General features: G+C 36.5%; 1 long non-coding RNA gene across 1 annotated transcript in view; it reads left to right on the plus strand.

The window, feature by feature from the left end:
* The first annotated feature begins 235 nt into the window (after positions 1-235).
* The window catches only part of LOC122813337, a 22,305-nt gene continuing 3,844 nt past the window's right edge, over positions 236-18,696 (plus strand). Inside the window, exon 1 of the long non-coding RNA XR_006366664.1 lies at positions 236-330. This is a non-coding gene — a long non-coding RNA (uncharacterized LOC122813337). The remainder of the gene's footprint in view (positions 331-18,696) is intronic.

The following is an 18,696-nucleotide window of genomic DNA, read 5'->3' on the forward strand; positions in this document are numbered from 1 at the left end:
AGACTTCTGGGCTGGCAGGGTGGAGATCTCTGTCTTCCCTATCCAGACTGCCTAACACTGCAGTCTGGAGTTCTGAGTACCAAGCATGCATGTGTGCTTGGAGTTCTCATTACCAGGAACTCCAAGCACGCATGCGTGGAGTTCCAGGACTCGCAATTTTTTTTTCTGTTTTCTTTCTACAGGTGGGGGGACTCTCTTTAATTTTTATTCTTTTCTTTTTTTTCTACAGGTGGGGGGCTGCAGTCCTGCAGTCCTATAGAACAAACCACCCCTGATGGAGGCTCATTGAAGTAGAGTCAGCAATTTCCAATTTGGTGAAGTGTAAATCTGGTAAGTGAAAGTAGTAGACCTATATATATATATATATATATATATATATATATATATATATGTTTATAGATAGATATTACATATGTGTCTGTGTGTATCTCTCTCTCTATATACACATATATATATATATATATATATATATATATATATATATATATATATATATATATACGTATACATATATGTATGTATGTATGCCAGCTTCGATATTGCACGTTTTGAAGTCCAAACAATTTACCACTGCAAATACCTCTAAGGTTTATGATATCACATTTTTTGGTAATTGTAGTGCAGATTGGCTTGTGTATTTAGCCAGCTGTTCTTGCTCAGCCTTTTATGTTGGCCAAACTTCAATGCTTTTTCGTAATCGGATTTCAAAACACCTTAGTGATATTCGAAACTAAAGAATTTCTAGTTCATTATATAAACATACTGTTCTTCATACTACAGCTCAGTTTAAATTTACTATCATTGATTAAGTACAGGGAAACAGACTGACTAAAATGGGGTGACACTCAATTTTAAATCATAAAGAAAATAATTGGATCATTAGGCTTGGGGGTTTATTCAAACCTGGACTTAATGAGCAATTGTAATTAATTAATCAGAAGTGGTGTATGTATTTAAATATTGTCTTTGTCTATTGCGAGTTAGGATCACTGATGAAGCCATTATAATGCCGAAACCAGTCTAATATTTTGCCTGTAGTGTTTCATACACTATTATTTGGAGCTGCCACAATAAATTATTATTGTGTTTCACTATGTGGTACTGGCCGTTTTTGTCTTTGCATTAGGTTTGTTGGCCTTTGCACCTGCTGTACTTGTGGTTCATGTGTCTGATTTGGATATGCAGGAGGTCCATCAGTGTGGGGTCTGACAATGCCTTGTATGCCAAGCATAGCTCTCCCCTCAAAATCCTGTAGGAGACAGAATACAGGGATAGGGCCTTGAGGCAGTCAGCATAGGACATATTACTTATGCCCTGTATTCTTTTAGTGAGAACCCTCTGTGGACGTTCCAGTTGTTGCATATGCCTGGTTAGCTACATACCAAAGGGGGCATAGGAAGAAGCTCTAACCTCTATGGTTATTGCAGATTGTACCATGGCCTGGATGGGTGGTGCCTTGTTAAAGTCTGGACAGAAAATGTACGTCTGCGTGATTGCACCTTAAAACTAATATGAAGGGAAAGCAGACTACTGGTTTCTGGACAGCAGAATCCAGGCTTAGTAGGAGAATAAGAGCAAAGTACAGGAAGTGAGGTATGAGGAAGGGGATAGAGGAGAACATGTAGTCAAGTGTTCCTCTGAAATGATAAGTGCATGGAAAACATGACAAGAGAGCTGCAGGCAGTCTTTAACTAGGGGAGGCAAACATATCAGGAATAACAAAGATGAAACAAGGCATATGGCATGAACCAAGTAGACATATTCAGTGAGGGAGGTACTAATATTATATATTAACAAAGAGATCAAGAGTGAAATCAGACAAGATAGTGAAGAAGGAACACCATTAAACAAGAGTTATGAAAAAGAACCATTCAAGGTTACTTCACTGGCAGTCATCACAGAAATGTGAGTAGGAGAAATTTAATGGATATATTCTATCTAACTGATGTCAAAGTCATTAAGAGAAATGATGAAAAGTTGAAATAAAATCACAAGCCAGCAAACAGAGAGAGAGGGAGAGAGACAGAAATGTAGTAATGATGGGGGAGGGGAGACATATGCCCAAAGAAGGCTAGGCTATTCCGGCATTCAGGATAGAAAGGGAAAAGAAGTGTTAGTGGCTTTAGACCAAGATGAGTTGACATGCTCATGCAGTACTGCACTAGAAGCAACAGGACACTAAATTATGTACTTTGTAATATGAAGGTATGAAGGAGGTGAATGTTAGTGTACCCCCGGCATGCAGTCACCTTGCAACTTTCTGATTCAGCATGAAGGGCAAGCGTAAAAAGTCATCATACCGAAACAATCTTTTGGAGTTATAGGGGAACATGATAAGAAGATGGGGTAAAGCAAAGGAAACATGCACTGTCAAGGAATAATGATGGCAAATCAACTGTCGCTAAGGTTTGGAAGTAGGACCACGTATATAATGGAATATGATTAAAGGAAGGACCAAAGGATCCTTGGACATCTGTGTCTAGACTTTTAAGCCTTGAAAGATACAACCCTTTTTTACTTCTTATTCCTTCACGGAACAAATGGTGCCTCAAATATCCAGTTAAAGAAAGTAAATCTTCATCAAAAGATAAATAAACATGTTGGCATGATAGTCATATCTCAACATAATCCTCAGCTCTGGAACAAATTTCTGCTACGTATCTAGTACAGTAGCACCATTGCCACCTTCAAAGTAAACCTTGATAAGTGGAAAGGCAGCCTCAAATTCTCCTTTGGTCTATCTTCAGTCCTTCAGGCTGAAAGAACATTTGAAGAGATAGTTTTGGCTTAGCTTGTAATGTTCTGCATTTTGATTGCTTGGCACCTACCTATGAACCTAAGAAACGGGTAATGAGAAGTGAGCAGGAATTGTTCTTGCTGGAAGCCGGAAGGAATAAGGGGAATATAATTTTGGTGCATCAAGTCATGAATGGGAACCAAGAGTCAGTACAGTTTTGGAGACAAGATGGGTAGTGGAGGGTGCACAAGTCTTTAGCTCCAACTTAAGGATCTTGTCTCACAGAAAGGACAGTCAATATAAGTTGCCAAGTGAGTGATATCAAGACAAAAAGAACTGTCTTTATCTTGTGCCTATCAGTTGCTAAATCACATCTCCTTATATCCTTTTGACTTCCTCTTCAAATAAAGATCAGAACTCCCTTTGTTAACTCCCTGTAATTCCCTCAAGCCTACCAAGATAGTATCTAAATGCTATACCCAACCTTGCTCTTTTGTTTTGACCCTTCTCATCTTCCCCATAAAGAAACACCATCGCAGTCTGTTACACAAGTCTGGATTTCAAGTTCACCACTTCTGCAAGGCCCTTATCCTAAAGTAACCATATTTCTAGACAGGGATGGAAATGGTGTATAGGTCTTTTAATTGGCCACATCCTAGTAAGTACCTTCATGCTTGGCTGCAGGAAATTGTGCATAGACAAAGTACCATGCGGCCAGGTTCATTCTGGTAACACATTGGCAGAGATATAATCAAATGTTGCACTGGTTTTGTAGCCAAGATTGCTTTCCCAGTTCAGAAAATTCTGTTGTCTTGTACATGAACAGGTGTACTTCTCAGTTCCATAAATGTAGTAGACAGCCTTGAAGGAAATGTTCTGCTCTAGCTGCAGGCTTGGCAATTGTTTTGCAAATGCAACATCTTTTTTCCCTCTGGTTACCTTCCTTGATATGTGATAGGATTCTTGGAATGGAGATGCTGACTTAGATAAATGCACCATCAAAGCTGGTTCATGTTTTGCCTGTAGTATAATTGCTATGTCAGATTGTTTGTTATTTTCCTTTTGTCATGTACTCTTCTGACAGTCTCATGAGTTCAGGTACTGAATTCCACAATATTCTACCAGTGGGAATCACATTCACATTCCAGGTTCCACAATTCATTGACTTATTTCACAGATACAGCTCCACAGGGCCTTATAGTATTATAAATGGAGAAAAACTGTTTGTTCATCTCCTTATAAACAAAGAGGAAACAAGGCAGGCACATCCCCACACTGCACAAGTTAAAATACTTTATTACTTAAATCATGAAAATGAATTATACACTGAACACAATGTGGATTCACACTGATACTCCCCCTTATTTTCATAGCTTAAAACATGCTTCCAGAAAAATCTGAATGTAAATGATTTACAGATCAAGGATGATCCTATGTACCTTACAATCATATCCTACTCTACAAATGAATCACATATTGCAAACTCCTTGAGCAATCATCCCCTTGTATTTATAATTAAGTTATATCTGTATGTATTTACACTATGTATTTAACTATTTATCTCTCCCACCAATTTTAAGTACTTTTGTTTATCTATATATTTATTTTATACACTAATTGTTCTCTGTCATTTGTAAGCTTATACTAAAAGTTATATCTTTGTTTGGTCTGAGAAATGGCTGAAAGGGTCCTTAGGCCAGTTAATTTCCCTTGGATAACAAACCAAAGTAACTAAGTAACTAACTAACTAAAATATTGGTCAACAAATAGGTAAACAATTTTATACACACACACAGATATATATATATATATATATATATATATATATATATATATATCTATATGAGGCCCGAGGAGAAAAGCTCCACATACCAAAAAAGAGACAGTACATACATCACTGAGTGATAAACTCAGGCAGACATATTTAGAAAAATATAGACAAAGAATGCAGGCAGATATCAATATACACAATGTGCAGACTTACATCTGATTGGCAAAGACATATCAGAAAATGTGAACATAGAATACAATCAGATCTCATAATTCACAATGATTAGACATTCAGATGCTATGAGCCATAGACACTTGGCTAAACAGCAGGTTGGGTAGCAAGACATGTATTAGTGAAGTTGTTAGTCAGGTTAGAACAAGAGCACAGCCAATGAGATGTGAGGTATTTTTTGAGTTCTCTTTTAAATAGGGGTAGTGAGGTTTCCTTGGTAATGGTAGTAGGGAGTAGATTCCAGATTTTACTGGTTGAGTTGGCAAATATAGCATCACCTGCAGAATTGTTGGATTTTTGGGTCAGTATCAATAGTTTATCAGATGAGCGTAATGACCTGGGGGCACTATGAGGGGTGAGAATATTTTTGACGGCAGGGGTGTTATCAGGTTGATGGAGTATTTTATGTGCTACTATAAGCTGGTTGAACTGTAGAAGGGTAGGATACTCTAGCCATCCCAGTGGTTTGAGGTTCTGGCAATGGTAGGTCCTAAAAGCCATGCCAGTAGCAAATCTGGCTATATGATTGTAACATCCTGATAATTTGTTGAGATCAGTTTTGGATAGGTTGGTGAGTACAGGGGAGGCATACATAGGTAAAGAGGAGGTGTGATCTTGCCATAGCTATCCTAGCTAGGGGGGTGAGGAAAGGTTTGGCTCTGTACATGGAGCCAAGTTTTTTGTTGACGGACTTAATAGTGTGATTTACATGTTTATAAAATTTAAGGTTGTTGTCTATTATTACGCCTAGAAGCTTTGTATGGTCATCAGGGGGGAGATAATTATGTCATTGCTAGATTTGATATTGAAGGAAGGAGAAGAAATTCTACGGTTAGGGGAGAAAAGTAGTAGCTTGGTTTTGTTAGGCTTTAGATGCAGGTGACTATTAGCTAGCCATGTTTCTACCGTGCTGAAAGTGGTCTTGGTGAGGGTTAGAAGTTGTGTAGGAGAGGAGGTGGAGCATATTAGCATTGAGTCATCTGCATATTGGATGCAGGTGGCTCCTGTGATGGTGGCGTGCAGATCATTGATAAAGACAGAGAAAAGAAGGGGACCTAGTATGTACCCTTGTGGGACACCTAGGGTTAGAGGAAGTTGGGATGACAGCTTGCTCTGCTATAAGACAGCCTGCTGTCTACCGTTTAGGTAAGAGTGAAACCACTGTATTGTGTGTTGGTCTAAACCGATTGTTTGTAGGGTATTGAGCAGTAGCTGATGGTTGACTATATATCGAAAACTTTTAAGAGCTCTAGGAAGAGTGCTGAAGATAGTTTGTTGTTGTTACGATGAAGATTGATGACATTAGGGAAAGATAGAAGAGCTGTGGTGGTACTGTAGATTGGCCTAAAGCCGTGCTGAGAGTCGGCGAGCTTTCCATTTTGAATAAGAAAGTGCATGATTTGTTTGTGTATGCATCTTTCCATGATTTTAGCTACTGGTGAAAGAATGGCTATAGGTCTAAAGTTATATAATTCTGTGGAACTTTCTCCTTTATGGAGAGGTATAACATGTGATATTTCCCATATTGCTGGGATGGATCCTTCTAAGATGGATCTGTTGATCAGAATAGAAATGGAAAGTGCTATGGCATCAGCTGCTTTTTGAAGATATTCAGCTGGGAGGTGGTCGGTAGCTAGTGTAGTAGGTTTTAGCTTTTTGAGTAAGGTCCGGATCAGGTTGGTAGGTACAGTTTGAAAGGTAAAGGTGGATTGGGTGCTGGGTGGATCAGGGCTAGATGTGCCAGAGCTGGTGTTTGTGTCCGATGGAGTGAGATGGGTAGCTGGAGACTGGATAGTTTCAGTAAAGAAGGAGTTGAAGCTGTTTGCAATTTCTACAGGAGATTTATCAAGGGTAGCTGATGGAGTATGAGTGGCAGAACGGCCTGAGTGGAGAAGAATGTTAATACCAGCCCAGAACGTTTGAGGTTTTAGCTGATATTTTTGTTGTAGGAGGGTGTAGTGATTTTTTTTTGTCTAGAATGACAGAATTTTTGGTCTGATTCCTTAGCTCCACAGCGGTATCTTACTTGGTCCATAGGGACTCTGGTAACATGCCACCTGGTCCAGGCGTTATTTCTTAGTTTAATTTTGTTTTTTGTTTCTTCAGATAGCCACGGTGCAACTGTGGCTTTTACACAGATGGTACGGCAGGAGCATGGTGGTTAAGGATAGTCAGAAATCTGTTACTGAAGTAATCAACTGCTTCTTGTAATGGGAGCTGTTTCAAGACATTCCAGTTACATGCTTTGAGTTCATTTTGGAAGTTGTAAAGGTTAAAGTTCCTGACGTTTCTTATAGTTTTGTAGGTGGGCTGGTTGGGAATGTCGGCTTTGATCCTAATAATATAGATAAGGCAGTGATCACTTAGATCATCGGGTAATGTACCTGACTTGTACTTTTGGGGTTGGCTGTTAATAAGTATCCAGTCAAGGACACTATCTTTGACTCTATTTTTGGTAAATCTGGTGGGGGTGGCAATGATGCTGTGAATGAACAAGTGATGCCTGCTCAGCTCTCCTCCAGGTAGAGTTGAGAGTTCCTACATGCTCTTTAATAGACTTCGCAGTGGACAGCATAGTCACATGGAGGTGCTGTCTATAACAGGACAAGGCTTTGCTTGTGTCACATACAGACGCTTGGGCAATATTTTGCAAGGCCTTGTATAACCCCCCCTTCAATGCTAAGAGCATGTACAGGGATGGTAAGGCATATACAGAAAATTCTGGTCCCTGCTACACAAACTTCACCTTCTGCTCCTGGTTCATCTGGCTGTAACCCTGAAGAATGAATAGGCTACGGGGTTTTTGTTCTGGGGCGGGGGCAAATGAGCTCAAAAGACAGCTGGATGAGTTGAGCTGGATAGTCTGCAGAGGGTTCAGAAAAAAAATGTCAGATGCCCTACCTTCATTGCATACAGCACTTGCTTTATTAACAAGCATACCTTATATGACAGAAATGCTGATTGCATTCATTCATTTTTCAGTTAGATAATTAATTAAATTTAGTGTCGCAGAGGAACTGGAGGCTATCCCAGGATTCAGTGGATGCAAGAGACAGAAACAAATGTTGGATAGGGCAGCAGTTTTTATCAGGTTGTAGCCATGCACTTATTCTTACTTAGCATTCATACCTGCTGACAGTTTCGAAGCTTGCCTGTTCACCTCATCTGCCTTTCAGATAATGGAGAAAACCAGAGCACCCTGTGAAACCAAAGCAGACTCATTGAAGACATACAGACTCAGAATAAAAGGCCCACCAGCCGAGAACCAAAGTGAAGGATCCAGCTCTGTGAGCAGCAGCATTTATTGTCCTAGTGAGAATATGTTGATGTAAATGCAATAATAAAATATAAAATCTTCCAAAAACATAAGTATTGTAGTGAGAAGATGCATTTTATGTCAGTTATGAAGGCAGCAGAGCTTAAACTTTTTGCCAGGGGGAATTAGATCATGAAAGCTATATATATTTACAGGTTGAACATTTGAAGATGGCAGTCTTTTCTGGTATTCCAAAAATACAAAAAAATAGTATTAACCCTCCCTTCAGACTTATAATATCTGCTGCAAGGTTAAAACCGGAAACCCTCTCCATATGGTTAGATTATATTCTAAATCCCATCATGCAAGCCTCAAGGTTTTATCTTAAAGACTCTTGGCACTTATTAGAGTTGCTAAGAGACTTAGACCTACAAAATTAATCTTTTTGCTTTGCATCTTTAGATGTTGCTTCACTTTATACTTGTATTGACCAAGACAATGGCATAGACCATCTCAGAGAATATTTAACCAAAAATAGTGAACTTGACAACATCAGAATAAATACAGTGTGCACCCTTACGGAGCTTGTACTAGATAACAACTTTTTTAAATTTAATAAACAGTTGTACAAGCAGACATCTGGGGTAGCTATGGGGGCAAGAGTAGCCTCAGCATTTGCCAATCTTGTGATGGCAAACTGGGAAAACAAATTTATTGTCAAAATTATCTTTGAAAAAAATCTTGGTTTACCGTCGATACATTAACAATTTGTTTTTCCTTTGGAAAGGCACCTTTGAAGTGTTTGGTGACTTTGTGCTGTATTTAAATAGCACTACAGATTTTTTAAAGTTCACTATAGGTGGTTATGGTCATAGTTTGAATTTGTTGGACATCAATTTGATCTATGATTTTGAGTCAAACTTTTTTATTAGCGACATCTACACAAAATCAATATTTGTAAATCAATATTTACAAAAGGACAGCTTACATCTGCTCCATATGAAAATAGGAGTTGTTAAGGGACAGCTGATAAGACTTAGTAGACTTACATCGCTAGATACAACATTCATTAGAGAAATGGAAACCTTGAGGCTATTTTTTTGAGGCAAGAGGGTATAATAGGCTACGGTTAAAACCTATTGAAAATGAGGTTTAAGCATTGAGAAAGGGTAAAGTTTGCTCTATTTTGTCAAGTCAGAACAATGGACATGACACAAAAGTTATACACAACAACAGTAAGGATTTTTCTTGTGCATTTGTTTTACCTTTTACCAATGAGATGTGGTGTATCAAGAACATCATAGTGGATAATTGAAAAGTATTACTAGGTAATCAGGATCTTGTGAAAGTAATAGGGATGCATCCAAATGTTACATTCAAAAGAACTTGTAACATCAAAAGTATATTAGAATGTGGAGGTAAAACGGAAGAAGACAATAGAGCTAGTCTTATCACAACTAAAGGAACTTATGCTTGCAATAATTGTAGGCAATGTAGGTATATTAGTAATTGTTCATTGGTGTATTTTAACCATATTAAGAAAACTTATTGGTGTAAAAGTTACTACACCTGTAATAGTGAGATGGTTGTTTATGTTGCTCAGTGTCTTTCATGTCCTAGTTATTAAACTGGAATGACCACAAGATGTGTAAAAAAAAGGATTAGTGAACATCTTTTAGCTATTAGGAAGAAAGAACAAACTAATGCATTAGCAAGGCATTCTATAGTATGTTCTGATTTTAAGAAATTTGTTTTTTCTGTAATAGATAGTGTCAGGCAAAAAGCCTATATGGGAGACTGTAAAACACTTTTGGAATGTAAAGGATCTTTATGGCAACTTCATTTTGGGGCAGACATCAAGCCTGGTTTGAATGAAACTATTAATATAAAGTGTTTTCTGATGAAATAGTAGTTATTCACATGTATATGCACATACGTGCATGTACATATGATTATATACATATAAACAAATATATATATATATATATATATATATATATATATATATATATATATATATTATGCAATATTTAATTGTTCAAATATTTTATATATATATATATATATATATATATATATATATATATATATATATATATTTTTTTTTTTTTACATATATTCTTTTATATTAGAATGTGAGTTATGTGGTTCAATGACATCATTTGACATGTGACAAGTATATTTATTATAAATTGTGTGAGAGGGTGGAGTTCAATGTTTTCTGAGGAAGTTCACAAGTAATAAAGTGAATGAAAGCGCTAGTTGTCGTGTCCGTGTTTTCCTAGTATCAGTCGAGAAGACTATTTTCGTTGTTTTTGGTTGCTGTATCAAGTTTTCCACAAGAGCCTAAACTAAGCTTTAACTGGGAAAGAGAGTAAGACTGTGTTGTTTAACAAGTTAAGAACTTTCATTTGTAAAGATCATGTTTGACATAAACAGATGGCAAGTGGCAGTCATATTGTTAGCTTCTGAATAGTGACATTGTAGGAATATTAAAGTATTACATTCTTGTAGGGCATTGATAAGTTATAATTTACTCACATTATGGGATGTTTACTTAGAAGGACAAAGTTCAGGTGACCAAAATGCACCCCCGGAATGAATAAATACATAACTTACCTACACAGTTGCTATACCGTACTACTAATATATTTTACAATAGCAATATTTAGAAATGAAAGTTCATACCATTTTTAAAAAAATGTTCATGTACAGTCTCATCACTTAGATAAGACAGTAGAGACATCTAGGGGACAATGTGTGCATGCACATGCCCATGAAGCATTTGTTTGTTTGTTTTTTTCTAATTAAAATATGGTTTTAAATTAGCTTCTTATTTTCTTTCTTTCTTCTATATTTACGAGAGAGTCTACCATTTGTCATAACTGCAGTAGTCTCCATATTAGCAATGGTTATAGCTTTCTCCCTTGGCTACATTTCTTTTACCCATGGTAGGTGTTACTCTTTATCTCAGTTGTTCTGGTCCTTGGTTTAATGGAATGTTAAGCTGAGGTCCCATCTGCCTGAGTTGGTGGTTGCTTATAGTATGGATGCAAAAGATAGCATAATACTTATCTTAAAGAATAGGAGAGTTTTATTACAAAAATCTTCATACAATACTTACACTTTTGCGTTTTTATATACAGTTTTCAATAACTTTCTTTATAGCTCATACCTTGTATACATATCCTCTCATAATCATCTTGTGTTATTCTTAATGTAATATCACAATCCTATATTTTATTATGAAACAATTGCTCACATCTTTACTTCCACAAAATCCATACAGCATTAAATTATATTCTACTTTTAATGTTACTTTTTTACTCCAAAGTTTCATATTTCCATATACTATCACATCCATAGCAAGCTTATTTAAAAAAGATCTAATTGTGTTCCATGTTATATAATTTTTGCTGCTTACATTTAATTTACCTTTTACAGGTAACTTTCTTGAAAGTAATCTTCGCAGAAAAATCTGATGCTTCCAAAATGTTTTAAGCCTTTTCTGTCCCTCACTAACTGCTCTTTTTTCTATTTCACTCAACACTCTCCATGGCTTCAAATTACAAATTTCATCCATTCATTTTTATCTTATTCTTTCCTCTTGCTTTTTCATATCTCTCCTACTATCTTCCGTAATCTGGTTTTACTCACATATTCATTTATCTTATCTATAAAGAGCAAAAAATAGTAGGGAATTTCCCAAGTGGCCAGGTCAAATTTTCCCCAGTCAGAATAAATACCTCCGCTGTTCTCTTCTAAAAAGAGGCCAGTGGCCTAGGTATCCTAACATGGTCAGTAAAAGCACAAATAACTAAATAAATAAATAAAAAGATAGATAAATAATGCATACACACTAATGGAATACTAGGGAAATGAACAAGTAATATCACCTCTACACTGTACTTACATCTTGCAAAGGGCTTAGTATCACCTTTCAGTCATTCAAATAATTTATGTATGGGGAAGTCATTGAGCTATTTATTTGCAAATGAAGTGAGCTAAACGTTTTGAACCTGTTGTGTTTCCTTCCTGGCAGACTGCATGCTTTATCTTTATTTTTAAAAATATGAAATTTATATGACAATTTTGGTCTACAGCCTCATTGTATAATCTCCTTTCATTCAATACCATGGCTATAGGTAGGGAGAGGAAATGTGGATGGCTACCTCGGTTACAAGCTTTTAGAAGTTGCAACTGTCACTGCAGAAGAGGTACTGATTGATCACTCCAAGTCAGTGCTTCTTGACTGCCTGAGTGCAAGTGTAGTGTTGGAGTCATTTAAGTGGCCACAATGTAAAACTGAGGCAACATAAATGAGTGTGTGTGTGTGTGTGTGTGTGTGTGTGTGTGTGTGTGTGTGTGTGTGTGTGTGTGTGTGTGTGTGTGTGTGTGTGTGTTTTAGGAACTGCAGCAAGGAGCAAGTACAGGTCTACAGCCTGGCAATACAGGCAAAACCTTGAATTTGGTGTTCTCCTTGTACTTTATTTGTGTTACTTTTTTGGTATTGTTGGATTTGCACCTTTGCCTCGCTGCTGTTTTTTGGTACCGTTTTATTTACTTATTTATTTTTTGGTCCTCAATGCTGAAGGAGGAGAAGGAGGGGCTTTTTTGTCCTCAAATTTGGTTGTATGGGGCGCTGTTTGGGGATTGCTGGTTGAGCTAACAACAACTCTGTGCACTCCGTTTACAAGTACTGAATCACTAGTCTAAAGAATCTAAAGTACAGCGGAAGTTGTCATACTACCACAGCTAAGGGGCAAGTTTAGTAGCTCATCCTAGAAATTTCAAGAGTACTGTTAAGGCACAAAGGTGTTTTAAACAATTCAAAACCTACAACATCAGGTACATGAAATACTCCTTTTTGATTAAGGAACTATTAAATAATTAACACAGTGTCAACTTATTAACTCAGAAATTTGCAACAATGTGTAAAGCAGATTATGTGTTTTGTGGAAACATCACATAGTAAAATCAAAAATCCTTAATGTGATTTTGGATATTGCAGGAGCAGAAGCAGTGAACGCAACAGTTACAAAAGCTGTTAAGAAACAACTATTTATTTATTTGTATTTGTTAACTGGGTAAGAGCAGTGATCCACATGGACGTTTTTCAGACTTAGGATGGAACACTGTTTGGTTAAGTGACTTTCTCAGTGTCACAGAAATGGCAGAGGGAATCAAACCCTGGAACACAAGAAGCAGTTCATTAACAGCCCATAGCCTTAATCTTCTGTACTAACTGCCAGATGTCTGCATTCATTTTTGCAAAATAGAAAGTGGCACGCACTTTATTCCAAAAATATTGGAAAGAGCATTGTTATCCATTGTTGATGTATCAAAACACAAAATGTCAAGCACTCGTTATTTAGCAAGCGCTGTGTAGAGGAAAATGAAAACTTGATTGTTTAGGCTTAGATTGACAATAAAAGGATTGACAGTAAAATATCTAAACCTAAAAAGATATAAACTGAAAAATATCTAAACACAAAATATTAACAAAATTTAAGTCACATTAAGGAAGGCTTTAAGCCCTTTCCCCACTGTTGTGCAAACTTGGAAATAGGTTATAGAATTAGCAGGGGTTGTGGGGGTTCAGGGGTACTTTCCTACCTGCAAAAACATTGACAAAATGTGGTTTGATTTTGTCAAATTTTTCACTGGTTTTCTATGCAGTTAGATGTTATCACATTTTTCAATGTTTTTTTGGGAGGGGGAAAGCCCCCCCCCCCGCAACCCCCATATCCCCTGCTACTTCTGTATATATACCAACTTCAAGATCACATAACAGTGGGGAAAGCATAAACCCTTCCCTAATATAACTTCAATTTTGTCAGTATTTTGTGTTCATATATTTTTACTGTTGATCTTTTTACTGTCAAGCTTATGCTGTTTAATAATATATACACGCACACACACACACACACACACACACACACACACACACACACACACACACACACACACACACATCTATTATTTATCAATCTCTCTCTCTCTCTATATATATATATATATATATATATATATATATACATATATATATATATATATAGATATATATATATATATATATATATATATATATATATATATATATATATATTTATAGGAACTGATTTTGATCCAATTCCCCTTTGGTTGACAAATGTCTAGTTGACAAAATTCAGTCAACTACACAGATGGCTGAAAGGTTTGTCAGATTGCATACTTCTTGTGTAGGAAAATTTGCCTTTTCACATAGACTGTGTGATCTCGAAGTTAGTATATATAATTAGCAAGGAGTGTGGGTGGTACAGGGTGGGGCTTGCCCCTTTCAAAAAATTATGTTTTACTGTTTTTTTTAAACAGTGTTTTATATATGCAGAGATTTCTTGATCAGAGCATGCGTAGTAGTATATTGGCATTTGCAAAGCTGGCTTTTTGTGGTCGACTTTATGGTCTTGGGTCATTTGCTGTTTATCAGTTCCTATATATATAATATATATATAGATAGATAGCTATAGATATAAAAAATATATATACATATATATGTATACAATTTCATGCTGCCATTGTTGCATTGCTATCATAAAAACAACAAAATATTTCATTGTAATAATTTTTTTCAGATTAATTATTTTAAAGACTGTCTTACAGAAATACACTTGTAACATGAACTGAGTTTGTTTGAAATTCTAGATTTATTATTTATAGTTGGTAATATGGATCTACTATGTTTCCTCTGTACTGCTCTCCTTGTATTAACACTGCCAAGCATGAATTCCATAAAACTGGCACACCAAGTAATAAACCCATAAAACACAGGCACTCATTGCAAAAACAATAAAAAGTAAAACACATTCAAGCTGTTTTTTGGAGGGGAGCAAGCCATCCTATACTTATCTTGTAGGGAGGAGACTTTGTCCCTCACATTCCTTTTAGTTACAATTCTCACTTCAACCTCAGAGAAAGAACAATCAGAAAAAGACATGCACACAAAACCTGTCTTGGTCTTTCTCCAGAAGGCTGTAAGCCTAGAAAAAATGAAAGATAATACATTCTGAGCATCCATACATGATACTCGGGGATAGTGAATGAATGCGGGCATACAATTAGCTACACCCTTAAACATACACACACGTATATACATATGTACATATAGGTGTGTGTGTGTGTGTGTGTGTGTATATGTATGGTACTAGTACGTATAATCAAACATATGTAATGTCAAGCCAAAACACTGGCAAAATACATTTGAACATACATATTTTTGAACAAACTAAATATCAAACTAAAATGATCAACAAATAAAAACTATTTCTGAATGCATATCTGAACACTAACTCCCCCATAACACTAGCCTAAAATTTGTCTTAATAGTGTCAATCTTACAGGAAGGTTTTAATAAGGTAAGGTGTAGGGTTAGGGTTGCAGGAAGGGGCAGTGTTAAGGTTTGGGTTAGCACCCATTACTAAGGTGGGCAGTCGTTGACATTTGGACCATTCATCTATCCGTATGATCAACATTAAACACCACCTCTTCTTTTGTTGACCAAGCACACATTATATATTCTTATAGGGTTCTGTTAGTTTAATCACAGATTCATATTGTCTATAAAAAATGCACCTTCATTGAAAAAGACAGCATTTCAGATGGCACTGGGGACTAGGGTTTTGTCCTTCACCATTGTGCAATCTCCGAGTTGGTAAATATAAGTATCAGGGTGTGTGTATGTCTGTGTGTGTGTGTGTGTGTGTGTGTGTGTGTGTGTGTGTGTGTGTGTGTGTGTGTGTGTGTGTGTGTGTGTGTGTGCGTGTGTGTGTGTGTGTGTGTGTAGGAAAACTTTCTTGCATTGAATCTCACATTCTTTTCTCATTTAATCTCATTTGTCATTTTCTTAATTAAATTTAAGATTAACTTTGCCCATGACAGCAGTAATAAACCTTCTCGGGAAGCCATTTAACTTTGGTGTAAGCACAATAGAAATAAATTGTTTTAAAAATATATGCAATAAAAAAGTGTATTCAAAACACCAGGACACTGTGTATTAGTGGCTCTATTGTATCATACCATAAAGACTTAAGAGCAAAAGATGAACGTTAGAGGAATTTGTGTTATATAAGAAAAAACCTCATCAGCAAAACCATCCATATAAACTACGCCTCCCACTGTCTTGGAGACAGTTAATCATGTCTTCACATATTATCTTTGCTAAAATAACAAGTAAGTAGATAAATTACTGTATCGTAGCAGGTGTTAGTTCTGTACCCACTTGTCCATGCCAGGAGTGAACATTTGCACCAGAAGCGGTTCATTGTTTTGATATTCTAGCTCCCTGCAGCATTTATAGCTAAAATGCAGTACTTTTCCTTTAGGTGTTATTCTTACTTGTTACTAATTTCAGTTTAAATTGATAATATGTTTTATTTATGCAGGATGAACTCAAAAGTGATACATGGCTAATTATATTGGAACATTTAAGATATATGATATTCAAGCAAGTCCCGTGACATAATTTACTATGTATTTATTTATTTTTATTATATATTTGTTTACTAGGAAAGTCTAACTGGACAGATAGCCCATTTTCAGAGGAGGCCTAGGGAGAAAAGCTCCAATTAGGACAAACACAAACAAAAGGAATAATAGTACAGTTAAAACAAGAATAGATTACAATGACACTGAGGAAGAACAGCTCCTCTTAATACAATACAGGAATACATAAGAATAATACATAATACATAAGAATCAGGAAGAACAGCTCCTCTTAATACAATACAAATGTAGCTGACAAATAAGATAGAATTACATTCCTATTTTGAAGAAGCAGAGTAATGCAGTACAAAACCTGATACAGCTCCTGGTTATCAGAGATTGCATTTCTAGGTTGATGAAACAGAGTCTGAGTAACAGAGTTGTAAAAATATGTGCAGGAAACCAAGCAAGCAGCACGACAAAGTTCAAATCATCACGTATTTCTTATGTATAGGAAACCCATAATACTAAACATAGAATAGTGAGCTGAAAAAGTGGGTGGGTGTGTAACACATCCCTGGCTGTTTATGTTAGTTGCTAACCTGGGTCGGAACAGGGACATATCCATAAACTAGATAGATGGCTTTTGAGAAGTTTTTTTTTTAAAGTTAGATTTATTGGCTGTAGACCTTATGTTTAGAGGCATGGCATTCCAGATTTTTGCAATGCAGTTAGAGTAAAGGGAGTCCCCAGCAGCATTCTTACGTCTGGTTATGTTTATTAGTGATTTTTTTTTACTGTAATGAAGTAAATGGTTATTTGAGTAGCAGTTTAGTAGGTCTTTGAGAGATGGAGTTTCTATGGTTGATAGAGGATTTGATGGGCCATTGCAAGTTGGTTGTGGACTAGCAGATTGCAAAATTCTAGCCAAAAAAACTGCTTAAGAGCCAGACAATGGTAGGGTTTGTAAGTTGAATCAGTTGCAAACTGTGCTTTTTATTGTAGCAGGTGTTAAGTTTGCATAAGTCTGATTTGTTTAGATTAACAAGTATGGGGGATGCATACAGGAGAGTAGAGACTAGGTGGGTTCTTGCAGTAATGGCCTTAGTATTATTAGTTAGGTATTTTTTAATTTTGTATAGGGTTCCGAGCTTTTTTTTTTTTTTTTTTTTTTTTTTGCTTGGCAATGTGCAAGTCAAATTTCATGTTGTTGTCTATAACAACCCCAAGACGTGTAGTTTGGGAACTGGAGTAATAGAGGTGTTGTTAGCTGAAGTTATTTTGAATGGTGGTATGGCTTTTGAAGGATGATACAGCATTAGCTTAGTTTTATTAGGGGTGAGTATAAGGTCTGCAATGGTTAGCCAAGATTCCACTGTTGTGAAGGATTCCAGAGTTATTTTTTCAAGTTGTTGGAGTGAGGGGGCTGCACAGATTAGGGCTGAGTCATTGGCATATTATACCAAGGTGGCATGTAGGGTGGCAGTGTGAAGGTTGTTAGTAAATATAATAAAAAGAAGAGGACCCAGGATAGATCCTTGTAGAATACCCAGCATAACAGCAAGAAGAGGAGGAGAGAGGTTATTTAGCTATTTTACAGCCTGTTTACATCCATTTTTTTAAAATAATACTGGAACCATGCAAGAGTGGAGTGGCTTACATTAAGTTCAGAAAGGGAGTTTAAGAGTTTATGTGATACAATATCAAAGGCCTTAGAAAGATCCAGAAAGATGGAAGAAACAAGTCTGCCTTCATTCCACTAATGGTTAAAGGTGTTAGTAAAGCTCATGAGGGCATTGGTAGTACTGATTAGGCTAGAATCCATGCTGAGTATTAGCTAGAAGTTTGTTAATTAGGAGAAAGTTTAGAATTTGTGAATGCATGCATTTTTCAAGAATTTTTGCTAATCGAGATAAAATAGCTGTAGGCTGGAAGTTAGAAAGTTCTTCTGAGTTTCCACCTTTGTGTAATGGGTTTATATGTGATATTCTGCAGAGTGCTTGGGCATGTTGTTCTGAGACGGACCACTTTATGAGTACAGAGCCTGGATATCAGATGGCTTCAGCAGCAGTTTTGAGGTATTCAGCAGGTAGATTTTCTGCTGTTATGGTTGCTGGTTTGAATTTAAGATATTTAAATATAGTACCTACTGGGACTGGCTGAAGGGAAAAGTAATTGTCATTTTGTATTGATGATGTTAGGGGTGGAGGAGGTTATGGGCAGCTGTTATTTGTGAGAACT

The sequence above is a fragment of the Protopterus annectens genome, chromosome 10.part0, assembly GCF_019279795.1.
Source record: "Protopterus annectens isolate FY-2018-M chromosome 10.part0, PAN1.0, whole genome shotgun sequence".
Taxonomy (NCBI): domain Eukaryota; kingdom Metazoa; phylum Chordata; order Ceratodontiformes; family Protopteridae; genus Protopterus; species Protopterus annectens.